The 17,597-nt window shown below is 45.5% G+C and overlaps 1 long non-coding RNA gene across 1 annotated transcript in view; it reads left to right on the top strand.

Annotated features, from left to right (window-relative positions):
- LOC139827500 (uncharacterized) overlaps positions 1–17,597 on the top strand; it is a 326,600-nt gene that overhangs the window by 12,869 nt on the left and 296,134 nt on the right. The gene's annotated exons all lie outside the window — the stretch shown is intronic.

Raw genomic sequence — 17,597 nt, 5'->3', positions numbered from 1 at the left:
GTGACAGAGTTAGAAAGAAGATTAAATATGAACAGATTCCCCTTACCCCACCTGCTTCACACACTCATGCAAAGACTGTATCTGCACCGAGTGTTTTAGATGCTCCTGAAATTCATGAGTCAGGCAGCCTGGATAATACCAACTCACTTCTTATGTAGAAGTTAAGATATTGAATGGAAACGTGGCACCTGAAGGTTCAGCTGGCCCCGAAGGAGCAGGGTTTTGCTGCTCACTCTGTGTTTGCCCATGCACTGCATAGCAGGGTGGCACAAAGCACAAAGAATGTCCTATGGGAAGACCTGGGAAAATAAAAGCTGCCTAAGTTCAGGCACAGAGCTGGAGAAAACAGAAATAAAGAACTGGATTGGGTCAAACTGAAAGAAATGTCCATTTCCACCCCCCACCCCTTTTTTTTTTTTTGATGTTCAGGGGAAATGAAAAAACCCCAACATGTTATTTTGGGTCAACCCGAATCACATTTTGAATGTAATGTTTTGTTTTGAGGTTAGTTAGCCCTCTTGCTTTTCACACTTTCTTTTATTTCAGGTCTCTTTTGAGGGGAAAATGCCACTTCAAAATAGCAAATCAAAGGGTTGTGTTTAAGAAGCATTGAAATAAAATGCTGTGGCATTTTCAAAACAAACTGTTTCTTTCAGGAAATGCAGATATGTATGTCCTTTCCCCCTATATTTTGGGTACAGCTGAGAATGTTTGCCATGTTTCATTCATTTTGGAAGCTCCAAAATTGCATGGTTTTGGTTTGTCTTTTTTTTTCCTAGACATATTTTGGGTTTTTTGGCCTCACAGTATCACAGTATGTTTGGGATTGGAAGGGACCTCAAAAGATCATCTAGTCCAATCCCCCTGCTGGAGCAGGAACGCCTAGGTGAGGTCACACAGGAATGTGTCCAGGCGGGCTTTGAGTGTCTCCAGGGAAGGAGACTCCACAACCTCCCTGGGCAGCCTGTTCCAGTGCTCTGTTACCCTCACTGAGAAGAAGTTCTTTCTCAAATTTAAGTGGAACCTCTTGTGTTCCAGCTTGATCCCATTGCCCCTTGTCCTATCATTGTTTGCCACTGAGAAGAGCCTGACTCCATCCTCGTGGCACTCACCCTTTATATATTTATAAACATTAATAAGGTCACCCCTCAGTCTCCTCTTCTCCAAACTAAAGAGCCCCAGCTCCCTCAGCCTTTCTTCATAAGGGAGATGCTCCACTCCCTTAATCATCTTTGTTGCCCTACGCTGGACCCTCTCCAGCAGTTCCCTGTCCTTCTTGAACTGAGGGACCCAGAACTGGACACAATATTCCAGGTGTGGTCTCACCAGGGCGGAGTAGAGGGGAAGGAGGACCTCTCTCGATCTACTGTCCACCCCCCTTGTAATACACCCAAGGATGCCATTAGCCTTCCTGGCCACAAGGGCACAGTGCTGGCTCATGGTCATCCTGTTGTCCACCAGGACCCCCAGGTCCCTTTCCCCTATACTGCTCTCTAATAGGTCATGCCCCAACCTATACTGGAACTTGGGATTGTTCCTGCCCAGATGCAGGCCTCATTCAACTCCTGCTGAGCATTTGCTTCTGCAGAAACAAGCAAAGAGAGGCGTGTAACCTGGGGAATGGGAGGATCACATCTCATGTTAGCAAAAGGCCCCGGGAGTGCTGCAGCTCCTGGTTGTGTCCTCGGGCTACGGGACAAGGTCACAACAGCACCTGAGGAGCACCCCAGGCTATGGCTGAAGGCAAGAGCTTCCAAAGTGCCCTTTTGTTTCCCATCAAAGCTATTGAAGAAGCAGGAGCAAGGAAAGAGTTGAGGTAACAGGGGATAGATGTGTGCAGCTTTTCGGTGCTTGGTTTTAAATGGCCATGTGGCTGGGCAGTTGCTTTTCTCTCAACCTGAGTGTTGGCACCAGCTGGTGAGGCCACACCTCGAATCCTGTGTTTAGTTTTGGGCCCTCAGTACAAGAAAGACACTGAGGTACTGGAGAGAGTTCAGAGAAGGGCAATGAAGCTGGTGAGGAGGTCTGTAGCACAAGTCTGATGAGGAGTGGCTGAGGGAACTGGGGCTGTTCAGCCTGGAGAAAAGGAGGCTGAGGGGAGACCTTATCACTGTCTGCAACTGCCTGAAAGGAGGTTGTAGTGCGAAGGGGGTTGGTCTCTTCTGCCAAGTAGCAAGTGATAGGACAAGAGGAAATGGCCTCAAGTTGTACTAGGGGACGTTTAGATTGGATATTAGGAAACATTTCTTCATGGAAAGGGTTGTGAGGCACTGGAACAAGCTGCCCAGGGAAGTGGTGGAGTCAGCATCCCTGGAGGTGTTTAAAAGACATGTAGATGAGGTTCTTGGGGACATGTTTTAGTGCCAGAGTTAGGTTATGGTTGGATTCAATGATCTTGAGAGTCTCTTCCAACCAAAATGATTCTGTGATTCTATTCTATGATTCTATCCTGACAACCTCCAGGTTTTCTCAGTTTTCTGGCAGGTCATATAGAGGTAGATGTGGAAGGTCACATGAGAAGCGTCAGGAGCTACTTTTATTAGCGTGCACCCCGTCCCCTGTGAGATGGCTCTCTCCTTCAGCTGGTTGGCTCTCTTGGGGCTACGGATGTGGAGGTGCACTCGGAGGTACCTCCCTGCTCAAGCCGGGGGCTTGCTTGCTCTCCAGCACGCAGGCTAGGGACGTACGGAGGAGCAAAATGCCTTGTGCTCACTCCAGATAAGAGAGGTGATGCTGATAAGCCTGAAAGAAACATCCCAAGCAACTGACTGAAGCAGAAATGTGGTTTGCAGCTTAAGTGTTTGCCTGACTTGTTGGCACTCTCAGGCAGGGGCAGGCGGGAGCTGGTCCAGGGGGACCGTGGCTCCACCACAATGTCCAGTGGACAGTCAAGTCCTAAAGCTTCTCTTTCCAGCTGTATCATCTAACGTGAAGGCAGCAGCCTTTTAAAACCAGATGTATGGTATCTGGCAGCTTAGGTGACAGGCATTTCCTTCTAGACTGACAAATAATGCTGTGTGCTCTGACTAGCAGGGGACAGAAATTCTGAATTAAAGGCATTTTAAGTCAGCAAACTCTTTTTCTGATTTTCCCAGAGCTGGCTGGAAGTGGCCTTCTGTGGTTGCTCCAGCATGTGATGTTTTGCTGTGGAGTGGTGTGGTCTCAGCAGGCCTTGTTCTGTCACTGGAACAATGGAGCACGGACTTTCTGTATATCCTGAAGGGCATCAAACAATAAGAACAAGAAAAGCTGTGCTTCAGCTGGAATAGTTTTCTCTTTTCATTTTTTTTCAGTCAGCCTTAGTAGACAACATGGTTGCCTTATTCACCTATCTTCTGAGAAGGATACTTAAAATGTAAATAGGAAACTGGTTTTAAGAAGTGGAGTGTGTCTAGCATGAAGAGGTAAGAATTACCCCTGCTGGAATTACCTTCTTTTTGCTGGGATTGTATTGAGAAGGAATTTGGTCTGCTGCTTGGCAGCTCTGTGCACAAGCTGAATGGCGGCAGCGTTGGTGGTTCTTATTAACATCTAGAAATTAATTCCCAACCTTAGTCACTTCAGGTGATTTATGCTTGAAAAGATCACACAGCCCAGTAAATTTGGGCAGGATAAATAAAGGAACACCAGCCCAAACTGTCTTCTGTCTGGCAAGGGCTAGGGTTAGTCAGGTTTCTTGGCAGAGCTGGGCTATTCGCTGCTTTGGTCTAACTGCCTGTAAAGTCCACGTAGAGGTGAAGGATTGTGGGCAAAACCCGCTGACTGGTCTCTCGGCTCGGAGGAGTGCCTGGAGGTGGCTGTCATGGCTTGCTGGGGCTCAAGGTAAGTGAGGTTCTTAGGGACATGGTTTAGTGCCAGTGTTAGGTTAACAGGCGGACTCGGTGATCTTGAGGGTCTTTTCCAACCAAAATTATTGTGTGACTCTGTGGTTCTAAGCTGTCGCAGAGAAAGAAGCCAAAGCATCTGGCAGGACCTGTCGACATGTGGGAGATGTGCCTCTGAAGGTGCAGGCGCATGTTTGCTGCTGTGTCCAGCTGCTTGCCACAGCAAGGTGAAAATGAGCCTGAAAATCAGCTTGAAGAACAGATTTTGAAGGGAGCAGGTCAACCCACCTATGGGGACTGCAGTGGTGGGAGCGACTTGGCCAGCACAGCTGCAGCTGGAGCAGGAGGACGTGTATCACAGAATCATAGAATGTCCTGAGCTGGAAGGGACCCACAAGGATCATTGAGTCCAACTCCTGTCCCTGTACAGGACAATCCCAAACTGACACCATGTTTCTGAGGGCATTATCCAGTCTCTTCTTGAACACTGTCAGGCTTGGGGCTGTGACACCTCCCTGGGGAGCCTGTCCTAGTGCTCCACCGCCCTCTGGGTGAAGAACCTTTTCCTAATGTCCAACCTAAACCTCCCCTGGCACATCTTCCTGACATTCCCTCGGGTTCTGTTGTTGGTCTCCGAAGAGAAGAGCTCAGTGCCTGCTCCTCCTCCTCCCCTTGTGAGGAAGCTGTAGCCGCAATGAGATCTCCCCTCAGTCTCCTCCAGGCTGAACAAGCCAAGTGTCTTGGGCTGTTCCTCATATGGCTGCCCCTCCAAACCCTTCACCAACTTTGTGGCCCATGTATCTCCACCTGTATTCTCCTGCTGGGAAAGGACCACCTGGGAGGCAAAGCCCATCTCAGCAGGGACCTGCTGGGGAAATAGTTGGTGCCGAAACAATTCCCCTGCACCGCTTGAAGCGAATCAAGTGGGCTGCCCAGGGAGCGACTTGTATGTTAAGCCTATCATACTTGCTATCAGATTTTTTGTTGTTGTTGAAACCCCTACAGAGAGCAGCACGTTTCGAGGAACCTTGTTCCAGCAAGCAAACTTCCCTGTGGCTTCCTGCCGGCCTGGGAGGATTAATTTCTGGGGATGCTTTACCTCTTCCATGCCAACTCGACTGGAGCTACATCTCAAGATGGTTCTTTGATATCCTATACAAAGGATTGTTCCTTTTGGTGTCTTTTTTTTTTTTTTTTTGGTCATGAAATAATATCTTTCTTCAAAGTTTAATCTGATTAAAAGAATTAGGATGGGGGACTGGATACTTGCAAAGTAATATTTATGTATCTGTTTCTTTTGTTAATAGACAGGCCTGCCAGTCCCACAAAAAGTTAAGCATGCATTTAATGTTCCCAGTGGCTAATCCCATACAAGTCTACTCCCAGCGTATAGTCAAGCACACACGTACATCTGTGAGAGGCACGGACTGCACGGCCCTAATACGGATGTGCTGACTTAGGGCTGTCGCATGGTGAATGTTTGCGTGTCTGGAGCGTCTCATCAAACCCAAGGATGCATAAACCCTCACTGTCTGGATCTACAAGGTATTAAGTAGGACTTGGAAAATGGAGGGCTGGCAGGCACAGGCAAGACGTTATATTTAACGATGTGAAATAATGGTAGAAGTCAGGCACAGAGTCATTAAATAACGGCTTTGGTTGTCCATTATTTGCTTCAGCCTTCCTTCTGCCTCTGCGAAACGCTGACTACTGCACTAGCAGTGGTACAGTTGTCATCACTTTTTTTCAAATGGACACTTTTAAATATTTCTAAAGCAGGCCTAAAACGTACACAAGTATCAGTGTTAGGCAGAGGGAGAGAAAGCCAAGAGATAATGCAGTATACGTACATCGTAAGGCATGTGCCTTATCTCTCAGTAAAATTGGTGAATTACTATCAGTGCCACAACAGCATTCTCAATTACTGCAACAACTTACAGCCTTTGATACAAGACCACCAGAATTTTTGACTGCAATCTGATAAAAAGCCAACTGTACCAAAGCAGCAAAGAGATTAAAAGCAAAACAAACAACTAAAGGAAATGAGGTGGGGGGAAACCCTCAACAAGTGAAAAACTACAGGCTCGAATTTGAACTAAATGATGTATTTTCTACTGAAAGCTCTCAGAGTGTATTACAGTACTGTCTTGAAGGCAGATCTGTTGCCCGTGTGAGACTGGAGTGACTTACACCGGTGTGTAGGTACTGCTGTGCAATTAAAGGATTTCTAGAGCATCTGTGATTGTGAATCCTTCCTTCCTTCCTGCAAGGAACCCATGGACCTGTATACCTGGGGAGATATGCTGGGTTTGGCTTTCAGTTTAACCTGAAGCAAAAACCAGCCTGAGGCTGCCAGATTATGTCTGGTTTCAGATCAAACCCCTGTGAAAGCAGTGAATTGAGTATGATTTCCACTCAAAACCATAAATCGGTCTTGATTTGCTTGAAACTTTGCCTGTGTTTTTTTTTTTCTTTCTTTCTTTCTGAACTTGGCCTGTGTTCTAGGTTTGTAACAAAACCTAAACCAAACATCCCTGAGTTTCAGGTTTAGTTGTAAAAGTTTAACACAGAAACCATTTTCCTCAGGGGGGAAAGGGGGATGCTGGCTTGTGTGCTAAGACTGAAGTTCATTTTTTTATTCTTTTGAGAATGATGGTGACAGTCTGTAATTTCTACCTTAAAAGCAGCTGGAAAAGAGGCTTTGGCTCAACATATGATCTGAAGGGCAGAATAGAGGAGGATGACCATCAAGTCCCCACCTCCATCTCCAGCCTGGTTTTCGCATCACTGTTGGCAACGGGGAGCGCATCAGTGCAGAGAAGCCCCGCTGTCTCGCTGCTGTGCCGTTTAACTCAGACCAGCGCAGCTCTGAATCAGGGTCAGAATTTGATAGCATGGAGGCCAAAGATAGCAGGAGGACAGATTTTTGCCTGGCACACGGTAAGATCGGCAACTGGGAACCATGCCACCACAAGGGAAGGAGCTGTAAGAAATGGGAGCTTCCAGCTTACGCTGAATTCCCGTCTCACCGGGAGTGAGGCTTGTCCTGTACAAAAGCAAGATTCCATCCATTAATCGCTGGCAGTATTTTGTCTTTCTGTGAGATAGGAGCTTCCAATTGCTCTTGTGTTTCTCCCAGCAAGCTGAGCTTCACATTTCAGAGAGTCCAGGCTGGCATGTTACTCCTCCTCTGTTCTGCCGGGGAAACCAGGACTTCAGCATTTTCACATTAGCCTGGTGCTCCATGTGCCATCTTATGTGGTGTGAAACGGAGCTTTTTTTTTAAACAAAGAAACCCCAACAAGATTTCTACTGTGCACAAGGTCAAAGACTGCAGGAGATATTGTTTGCCATGCTAAAACATTGCTGCCATCTCCGATGAGCACAGATATGCTGTGTGGTCCCTAAAGCTTTTTGACCCAGAGGCATGAACGGTAACACCAGAGCCCTCTTGGTGTGCCTGGCTATAATCACAGGAAGCTCATTCATTACTCAGGTCCTGAAGACATGGAAGTCTTGGTAATCACTTTGGAGGGGAGGGGTAAATTAATCATTTCCTTTTACACTTGTTGATAGAGCAATTCATTCTGTCATGAGAAAATTTGGAAGTGCGGGGGAGTTTCAGTAAACTGTGAGTAAAACCTGAGATTTCAATCAGATGTTGCGGTCCAGCTTTGCTGCTGCATTTCCCTTTCATCTTGCTTCCTGTCCCCTCACAACAGGGCCTTTTTCAGGGTTAAGACATGCTTTCCAGAGCTGTGCTTTTGAGATAACCAGGGTGATAGATAACTTTGCATCCAGGGAATGGACTGGGAATGTAGGGAAGTGCATCTGCTGTCCCCATTCAGGGGACCGGATGAGATCCTGCAGAAAAATGCCCAAGGCAGTACAGCTACTGTTATCTCCAGCCACCAGCAACAAAAGCAGATTAGAGACCTCCTGTGGAAAGGAGTGTCCTGGGTAGTTGGGTAAAATCCTTTTCGCCTATTCCTGGCTTGTTGGGCACAGCTGAACTCTCCCAACTTGCTGTTACAAAAGAATCTGAAATAACACTCCTTTGGCTGCTACCCTGGGCTAGTTTCACAGGACAGGGGAAGTAGTGCCCATCTCCAGCTCTCTGTGTCCTTCTCCTGGCAGTGCCTGATTCTTGCAGGGATATTTTAGCCTCTCCAGAGGCTACTGCTGAAATATTGTTGAGTGTAGAATTGGAAAATAAGTAAGTAGAACTGAAGCTGGGGCTGAGCTTTTGTTTTGTTTTGGGTAGGGCTTTTTTGCTACATCAGGCTTTAAACTGCTAATTCTAACAATAACATTTCAAATCATAGTCCAATAATACCACCATGTGTTTTAGGGATGTTGGTATCGTGGTGGTTTTAGATGCTTGTATAGGTCCTACCCATTTTGGTGGGGTGTGTACATAAAGAACCTCCAAACTACTTCATAACACTAAAGTCTGAAACCAGAGATCATTAGCAAAATGTTCTGTGTCGAATCCATTTAGACATCCTACATCATTTAGATGCAGTGGTTGTCACAGGAAATGAACGGCACCTTTGCATGGCTGTTGTATTAGAAGAACTTGCTGCTTATTTTGCCTAATTGCTTACCTGTCTGCTGCAATCTCATTATGCTAAGTACAGACCTTTTTAAAGCTCCTGATAGCGGCTATTTGGTAGGGTGGGACTGGATGTTATTTAAATCAGAGCCAGGAAAAAAGGAGCAATTAGTACTTCCTGAGATCATAGGATCACCTTTCAGTTGCAGCAGGGGGATATAAAGCTTGTTCGTTAATTGGGAGGGATGAAACCCCAAGGCAACAGATGCCATCACATCTAGAATCAGTTGCAAAAGAAGTAAGAACTGTGTGCTACAGGAGTTTGTGGTCTGCCAGGATTGCATGAGTGTTGCTGCATTTTCCATTGACAAAACACAGCCATTATGATTTTTAAAAGTTAGTACAGGTGTGAAGTGATCTTTTTTAGACCTTTTCTCCTCAAAGCACTGGTGCTGCTTTATCTTTATTGAGGCAGTGAAAATGTTACATGCTACCAACCCAGCATGTTAGGTTGTAGAGCTGACAAAGGGGTTTTAAGTTAATCCAGCTGATTTGGGAGTGCTCTGATACAGAGCTGACCTCTGGCTTCACCTTGATGACAGGCAGCAGAGAGTGGTCCCATCAAAAGAACTTGGTACTTAGGTGTCTTTAAGCTGATGTAAATGCTCCTTCTCACTCAGGCTGTATTGGTGCAATGCTTTGGATATTTATAGTTGTCAGTGGGCAAAACACTGTTCTGGTGTTGCAGAGACCTTGACAAATTAGGCTTAGGCAGTACTAGCTAGGCCGAGCTTGAAGTGACAAAATGTTGGCTATGCTAACGCCTGTTGGTTGGGCATTGGTAACCCCCCTGCTTGCCAGAACCTGTTGCTGTAAGGCAGTAGCCACAGCTGCTCCTTCATCAGTCAATGCCCAAAACCTGGACTGATTTTGCCAAACCATTTGGTTTCTGCTCTTGCTCTGGTTCTTCATATCTCGAGCGAAGGTTCTGCTCTTCAGCTCCTGCCCTTTGCCTTGTATTTCTGAGTGCTGCTTCCAATTAGTGCAAGCGGTGGTCTCATCAGCAGTTCAGGAATGGAGGCTGCAACATGGGGGCATAGGAGTGGGAAGGATTTCCCTGCTCTGCCTGGATGGGTCATGGGGCCTTTTGGTGTACTGTGGAGCACCATGTCCAAAAGGGTTTTTTGAGAATTGCCCTTCTGGGAAGCTCACATCATAAAGGTAGACCTTATTCTGGTAATATGATGCTTTTGCCTGTGGGGTTTTGGCCCTGAAATTAAGTGATTCTTTGCTGCTGTAATTGTACCTAGGCAACATTCTTACTGACAAAATTATGTACTTCCTTACCTCCTTATACCACTATAATCCAAATTGCTGTGTTGGCAAAACAAATGGCAAAGTTACAGAAGAGAGCTTGAGCTGATCTAATAGCAGATTGCTGCTAGAAGAGGAGCATAACCCCACTGTGTCTGCCCTTAACCGTGACTATTCTGCTTCCCCCTTTGTGCCAGTCTTCAGCCTGCTTTGGATCCTTCAGTTGAATACACTGAACCAAAGGTTTGAAATATGAAACCTAAAGTGAAAAAGTAAAAACCTAAATCCACACAGAGGGAAAAAAAAAAGAGAGGTTTTTTTTTGATCACACTGATCAACAGAGGGTGGAATTCAGTACATGGGAAGGGACAATGCAGAGTGAAAATGAAAGCTGCAGTGAGGATGGGAACAGCATAAAGGAAGACAAGAGAAAGGAAGGAGGAAGTGTAGAGCAATGAGCTGCCCAACCATGTGGTAGAAATTCACCTTCCTTCAGCCCAAATTGCAAGGTGAGAGACCTACCCTCTACCTTTTGTCTTCGCTGGAGACCTCTGCCATTCATTTGCAAATGGGTCTGGCAAGAAAAATAGCCACAGCACCTGCCTGCATGCAGGAAAATGGGGCACACATGGCATTTTGGGACCCCCTGCTCCAGGCATCTGAATTAAGCTGTTGGCCTCAGCCTACCGAGTACTGCTGCTGGACACATTCGTGCACAAAGATCTGGGAAGAAGCAGGGAGTTAAGCTCTGGGGCAGGGAGGAATCGAGCTGAAATGAATGTAAGAAGCAGTGTTTTCAGGCTGCAAGACATGTAATAACTAACCTGAACAAAAGCTCTCTATCCCAGCAAGGTGTTAATTATATGCCTTGTCTTTCTGGATATGTGCGAACAGGGTCTCTTTGCCCACTGGGAACAATAGGTGTAATTATTATTTAGTTGGAAAGGGAGGAAGCCCAGCTGCCTTTAATGCACAGGATCAAATGAAGGCCAATAAAGTGTATGCACATGTGGCCTGCACTCTGTGGCTTAGTGTAACCTGCGGAGTTTGCTAGTGTAATTCTAGGGTGTGGAAAGAAATCGACTCCCTCACTGCTGGCAAAGCGCTGGTGTAGACAGAGCTCTGCTGACAGATGAGTGTTTCTGACAGTTTAGCGTGTCTGGGTACGTAGGTGGCGTTGCTGTAGGCTGAAATTGCCTTTGGTGGCACAGGCCATGTCTCCGCTCGGGGGTTCAACCCATGCTGCTCCGCGGCAGTAGCTCTCGCAGGACAGGCAAGGACAATTACACCTTTTGTTGTTGTTCTTCTTACTGCAAGATATCTCCTAGCCTGAGACAATGTTTTTTATGTGTTAGTTTGCTGATGTTCCAGACGTATTACATGGTACAGGATATGTTTGTCACAGCTGAGTTCTGTGTTTCAGACTCTGGATAAGCAGTGTTGTAAGGGAACAAGATCTATGAGGCTGAAGCAGGAAAGTATTTATGCCAGAAGGGGATGCAGAACTGCTCAGGTCTGCCGGAGGGAGGCATGGAGCTGCATCCTGAGGACCTTGTAGAGACAGAATCATAGAATGTCCTGAGTTGGAAGGACCCACAAGGATCATTGAGTCCAACTCTTGTTCCTGCGCATGACAACCCCACAGTTCACACCATGTGTCTGAGGGTGTTACCAGTCTCTTCTTGAACACTGTCAGGCTTGGGGCTGTGACACCTCCCTGGGGAGCCTGTCCCAGTGCTCCACTACCCTCTGCGTGAAGAACCTTTTCCTAATGTCCAACCTAAACCTCCCCGGCACATCTTCCTGCCATTCCCTTGAGTTCTATCACTGGCCACTAAAGAGAGGAGTTTGGCACCTGCCCCTCCTCATCCCCTTGTGAGGAAGCTGTGGACCACAATGAGGTCTCCTCTTAGTCTTCTCTTCTCCAGAAGAGAAGAGGACAACTCACTTGAGCCTCTGTATGTGACACCCTCCCTCCTGCCATTCCAGAGCTAAATTAGAAGATAAATCTCAAAAACCATCATAAGACTGTCCAGGTAGGGACTGATACTGCTCTGTCTCCAGCCGTACCTGTGTTACTCTCCCTCTGCAGGACATCTCCTATGCAGAACAATCCCCTGGCACAAAGCTGCCCAGCCCTGCTCTCTGCGACAAACCCTAGAAGCTGTTCACCACCTCTTCAGCACACTCTATTACAGTGTTTTCCTCCAGCCTGCTCATTTGCTTTTTCACTTTGGGATTGAGAGGATTTTCCCCCTCCTGGCTGAGCACAAAAAGTGTGGACCTTTATGTCAACATCCTTGCTGGCTCTGATTTCAAGAGCTGACTGTCATCAAGCATGAGTGTCACCAGGGAGCTTTCTGCTAGGTATGGTCCAGACAACTGCTTGGACTGATCTTGTTAATGACTTATGTGCAGCTGTAGAAGAACATGGAAACCTTCTCTGCCAGAATGCTAGAGGAATTTCTAGGTTTAACCCTCCATGGATTACCCTAGGCTTTGAATGTGAATAAAAAGGCATCTTCTGGTAAATGAGACTAATTTTATTAGGGGAGAAAACGTAAGAAAGTTAGCATTGAATTTGTTCACAAATACAGTAAGTGTTGGTTGGAAAAAAAGCATAGAGACCACCTTACGGATAGCTTAAACAACCACGGCAAACTGAAATCTGAGAGTGCAAACATAGAGCACAGATCTTTCTGCTCCCTCCTCAAAGCTTAAGGACTGGGCAAAGAGGTGTTTGATGAAAGTTTCTTTCCCTTTGCTAAATGCATGCTCTTCCTGAAGAGGTGCCATGTATAAAGAAAGAATCATGCTAAAGGCATAATTTTGTTTTCCAAGTCAATGTTTCATTTGCCTCCTCTTAGAATATACATTTCTTTGCTTATGATCTTGGCATGGTTGTGCATATTTGCTATTCTCTTCAGGGGTGGTTTGCTTTGTTGTCATAGCAATGCCTTCTAACTCTTGCACTCACCAGTTTCTTTTCAGGTTCCTGCAGGCTGCAACCAGTCCCTCATTGTGATGATCACATCTCCTAGCAGCTTTAACACCTTTTTTTTTTGATTCTCCTAACTATAGGCACATTCAGTAGCAGGATTCCAAAGAATTCTGGCCCAAACAGGTTTTCAGCTTGAAGTTAGAAACATAAAAAAAAGGCAATAACATTGTTGGTTTCTGTTTGGGGTTTTCATTGTTCTAGTGATGACCTAATATTTCAACATTTTTATTCATTCATCTTCTTAGCTTTTCTTGGACAGGAGCTATAATTGCTTTGGTGATCTGACTATCAGAGATGAGATGCACCAGGCTAATCAATGTGGCCTGAGGTCTGTTTTTCCCTAGGCCGTGATCACAATGGCAATGTGAAGCTGGGACCAGACCAACTCAAACAAAATTGTCCCCTTTCCCTGTGTAGTCTGGCTCAACAGCTTTGCTTCTGCAAAGCTCCACTTCTAGAGGCTCACTGCCTCCCCTTGTGTCCAGCTCCACCTTGAAAGGCTGGTGAGGCGGAGCTCTTCAGCTGTTCACTGCTAAGCCAGGCAAGAAAGTGTTGAAGCTACATGAGTTGGGGAGGCTAAATGAATTTCTTAAACTCTCTCCCCTCATCCAGGGCACTTTTTAAGTATGGAGTAAATCATCCCAGCCATGGAATATTGCTGGACATGGGCAAAGTGGGATGAGAACTTAACTTTGCAGTCAATCTTTGGGCCCAGCTTTGTTGTGGGCTTCTCCCTCCTTGAGCAAGTCACACCCTCCATTCTGCAGGTCAGCACACCCGGGGCAACAGGCAGAAAGTGTTTTCTGCCTGATGCGGGAGGGCAAAGTCCTTCCAAGCCCATCTAGTTTCAGGTTCCCCCATGTAAGTGATGATGACAGATACTATGGAGGGAGAGCATAGCCTGGCCTTGTAATTTCTGCTGTCCCTGGCAGACCACAGCAGGGAGGACAGTGAGTTTGGAGGCGCTGCTCAGTGGCTGCCCTGAACTAAGGCAGGGATGTTCCTTTGAGCAATGTGCCTGGATTTAAGAAGGCGAGCGTGGTCCAACCTTGTATTACACCTCCTGTGTGTTCTGCAGCTGCTGGTTTTACACGTATATGGGAAACGCTTTTACGGGATGGGGTGATTCTGCGATCTTCCACTGCAGAGCTCTCACTCGTTTTGTTGATGCAAGCCGCGTATTTGAGAGGATACACGAGGCTTCCAAAGTAGTGAGCCAAAGGAACCGCAGCCTATATGCTCACCCCCAAGTATTTCCCTGAGACAGATTATTACAGGCTTGCATTCTACCCTTGCCACACAAAATACAAGTCCCAGAGCAGAGATGGCTCCTGCTCCAAAGAGCTTTGTTCATTGCACAGTGGCTGTATGAGGTTACTGGCTAATACTCTGTTGCTGTTGGAATTAGTTTCAATATGAATCAATACCATTTTTTTTAGCATGGTAGGCGCATATGCTATACAATTGAAAGCAATTTTAAAGGAACTTGTGCTTAAATGAAACTCCTCTTGGATTTCAGTTCCAAAGTGACTATCAGGCAGGATCATTAGTTATTTGCTGTCTTTGTAAACATTCCATTCAGTTTGGATTGTTGTTGTTGTTGTTTTTTAAATCAAATATGTTTCTCTTTTTTTTTTTTTTCCCTTTTTCCCCAAAGCAGGAATATTTATCTTTGAATCCTCCAACAGCTTTGGAATGCAGCCTCCACACAGACTTTAATAGCAAAACCCACTTCTTCTGACTCAGGGACCATTTGATGAAATGTCTAGAGAAGCAAAAAGCAGCAACAAAAAAAGCTTTACACAGATGCTTCCCTGTGACTAACAGAACGTCCACCCAAAGCGGAGAGAGTATAAGTGCGTTTGTCATATGTGGGTGTATTTTTCCCATACATTCATTTTTAAAGCTATGCAGTAGAGCACTATAAAATTATAGTTTTACAAATAGGCATTATTTGACCGTCACTGGGCTGAGCTGATGACTCACTCTGTGACCTCCATGCAAGTCATTTGATTTTCTTGTTCCTCAGTAAGACTAGCTGGGAAACAGGCTGGAAAAAGAAAAGACAAAACCAGAAAACATTCCTGACAATATGTTCCCTACCTAAGCTTTGTGTGTTGACCAGAAACACAACGTTGGAAATAAGAGCTTTACAGCTGTTGGCTTGATGTCTGTGCCCAGCCCTGTAGGAATTGTGGGTGGCCAGTGTCTTTGAAAAGCATGCTCTAAAAATGGGTTGTGGTGTCTGACCTATTCTAAAACATTAGCAGCAGAAGACTTGCAGTCAGCTGCCAATAGTGTCCCATTGTCATTGCGGTGTGAGCTGGGTCTTTTAGCAATATAAATGTACTGTCTCCAGATGCACTTGGAAACATTAGCCTTATAACACAGAGCTTATGGGTTTCAGCATATTTACAGACATCTCTGTCCTCATTGTTTACTTTCTGATACCAGGCTTCTCTTTGACCTGAAAGCTACATATTTGCACATAAACACCTTTTTTAATGAAAATAGTCTCCTTATGTCCAGAAAGCAGCCTAGTTGTATAGTTTTTCCAGGGCCCAAACTGTTAATTCATCCAACCCATGCAGTGAACACTTCCTCACTGTTCAAAAGTTGTGGGGCAAATCTTAAAGAATTACTAGGTCGTTCTGGTTTTAAAGACCCAGTGTTCACCAGCCAAATCTGGGTGCATTTTCTGGCTTTTCTTTAAAGCGCATCTATGGTATGTTTTTGAAGTCTTCTTTGCAGAGGATAGCAAGAAGGAGAAAATAACTTTCGTTAATGACACTGGGGACTGTACACAATCTCCTGGCTCCAGGATTGGGGCTTAAACAGTGAGGCTTGGAGAGGCCTGTCTGTTTTGCCTCTGTCTATGTTTTACATATGTTTTCAGTTTATCTTCCTGTTGCTATTCGTTGCTTTTTAATTTTGCTTTCATCACACTTTTCCTTCAGTTTTCACCCAAGAGGCCTTGGTCTATTTTGAGGAGGACAAAGCAGTTATCTTAAAATTTCATTAAATTTATTTTGACTTCTCATTTCTGGTTACCAGTTATGTGAACCCCTCCTTCCAACCTGCCATCTAGTGCAATTGCCACCTAGGAACAGAGATGTTAAGCTTTCCATCCATACAGAGTGACTTATTATGTGTCAACTGTGAAGCATCTATGCCATACCTTGAAGGCACATACTTGCTTCAGAGCTGACTCATGACTGACAAGCCAAATCTACTGGATCTAAGTGCCACAGCCAAAGAAATAATTGCCCTTCTTAGTGTGCATTGCCTATCCGTCATTTCTGGCATTTCTGCAGCAGGGTTGGAGGTTGGGGCTCATTTCTCTCTGTTTTGAGGCCCAGTGCATGGTTTGGCATTTAGATTGCGCATCTGATGAGGACAGGACAATGATACCAGGTGAGCAAAGCCAGCGTTTCCCTACGCAGCTGTCCTGCTGGCAGGATTTTCTTGCTGGCCCCTGATGCTGTAGCTGTCGTTGTTCATTGTAGTCAGCTGCCTGGGACTAGACAGGGATCCATGACGTGGGATGGATGACACTTGCATAAGGATCCATACGATGGACAAGCCTGCTGAGCAGTGGAGCTTATGAAGTGATGATGAAATCAGCCCCAGAACTGTGACTCCTCTTTCTTCTGAACATGTAAACTGCTGAAGATGAGTCACAATCCCAGCTGTTTGGAAGGATGGGGGGCTGGAATGAAATACAGTAACAATTAAAAAAAGAGAAATGTACTGAATAAGAGCCTCCTCCATTCCATTTTCCTCATGGATGTTATTGATTCATCACTCTAGCGGTCCTGGTTCGCACCCAGGATGCAAAGGGCATAATATAGGTTGTCTGGAGGCAGTGGCTATGGGAGATAAGGAATATTCCTGTTCAGTATTTTGTACAGGAAACCTTCTGGTATGTGTCCTACCCAAACTGCTTATGTAGAATGACCAAATGTATCACAGGGAAAGAATCATGCTGGTTTGGATTCCCGTGCTGTTTGAAGGTGGCTGTTACCAAGTGGGTAGGATCAGTCACTGCAAGTAGCTGTTCCGGGAGCAGCTGATGCAGTGAAAGCTGCTTCCTATGTGACTTCATCCCATGTCTCTGTATACACAGTCCTATAACTACACCCAAGGCACCGCAGAGCCCCACACAACCTCCAATTCCCCCAATAATCATGTAAGTCCCACCTGCTTTCCTATACCACAGAGGCAGCAAGCACTTGTGGTGGGAAAGCTCAGATAACCAATGTATAGGTTGGCTGGTGTGTGCACTCTGCTGGGTCACCCTGGGAGGTGAAGGGGTGACTGTGGAACAACACAGTCTTTCCTAAAACAGGGGCATTCATTTGGGTGTCTCTTCTTGGCCCAACGCTGATTTTCATTAAGGTCGGTGAAGTTGCAAAGATATTATTTTCCTGCCTCTCTGCCAAATTTAGCTGGAATTGGCCAACAGGTTTAAAAGCATTTGAATGGGGGAGGAGAGTGGGAAAGGAGAGGAAAACAGACAGCAGGATCACATAAGCCTCATTTCATTAGGAAGCCAGGCTAAAAAAAGAGAGTTTAACTCCTAGCTATTAAAATTTTTGGATTTGTCTTGAATACTTAATTACACAAAGAGAGCTGGTTTTTATCCAGACAATAAACAGGTGTCATCACTGGATATGTTTGAGAGGTTGTTTTTCTTTTATCTATGTGACTGAAAGGAAGAAGGAAAAAAAGTCTTGACGCTTATATATTTGAAAGGAGAAAGTGGAGGAGTAGAAAAGATTATGAGCAAACAGAGGGAGCAATGCTAATCATATACACTTAAAATCATTTTTACCATGGTAACAAAAAATAGCCTCCCCTAGAATGCACTTGAATCTACAGAACCAATAAAAACAAAGATAGT

This window comes from Patagioenas fasciata, chromosome 3 (genome assembly GCF_037038585.1).
Source record: "Patagioenas fasciata isolate bPatFas1 chromosome 3, bPatFas1.hap1, whole genome shotgun sequence".
Taxonomy (NCBI): Eukaryota; Metazoa; Chordata; class Aves; order Columbiformes; family Columbidae; genus Patagioenas; species Patagioenas fasciata.
The sequence above is the reverse complement of the archived record's forward strand: the minus strand, read 5'-3'. Positions and strand labels throughout refer to the sequence as shown.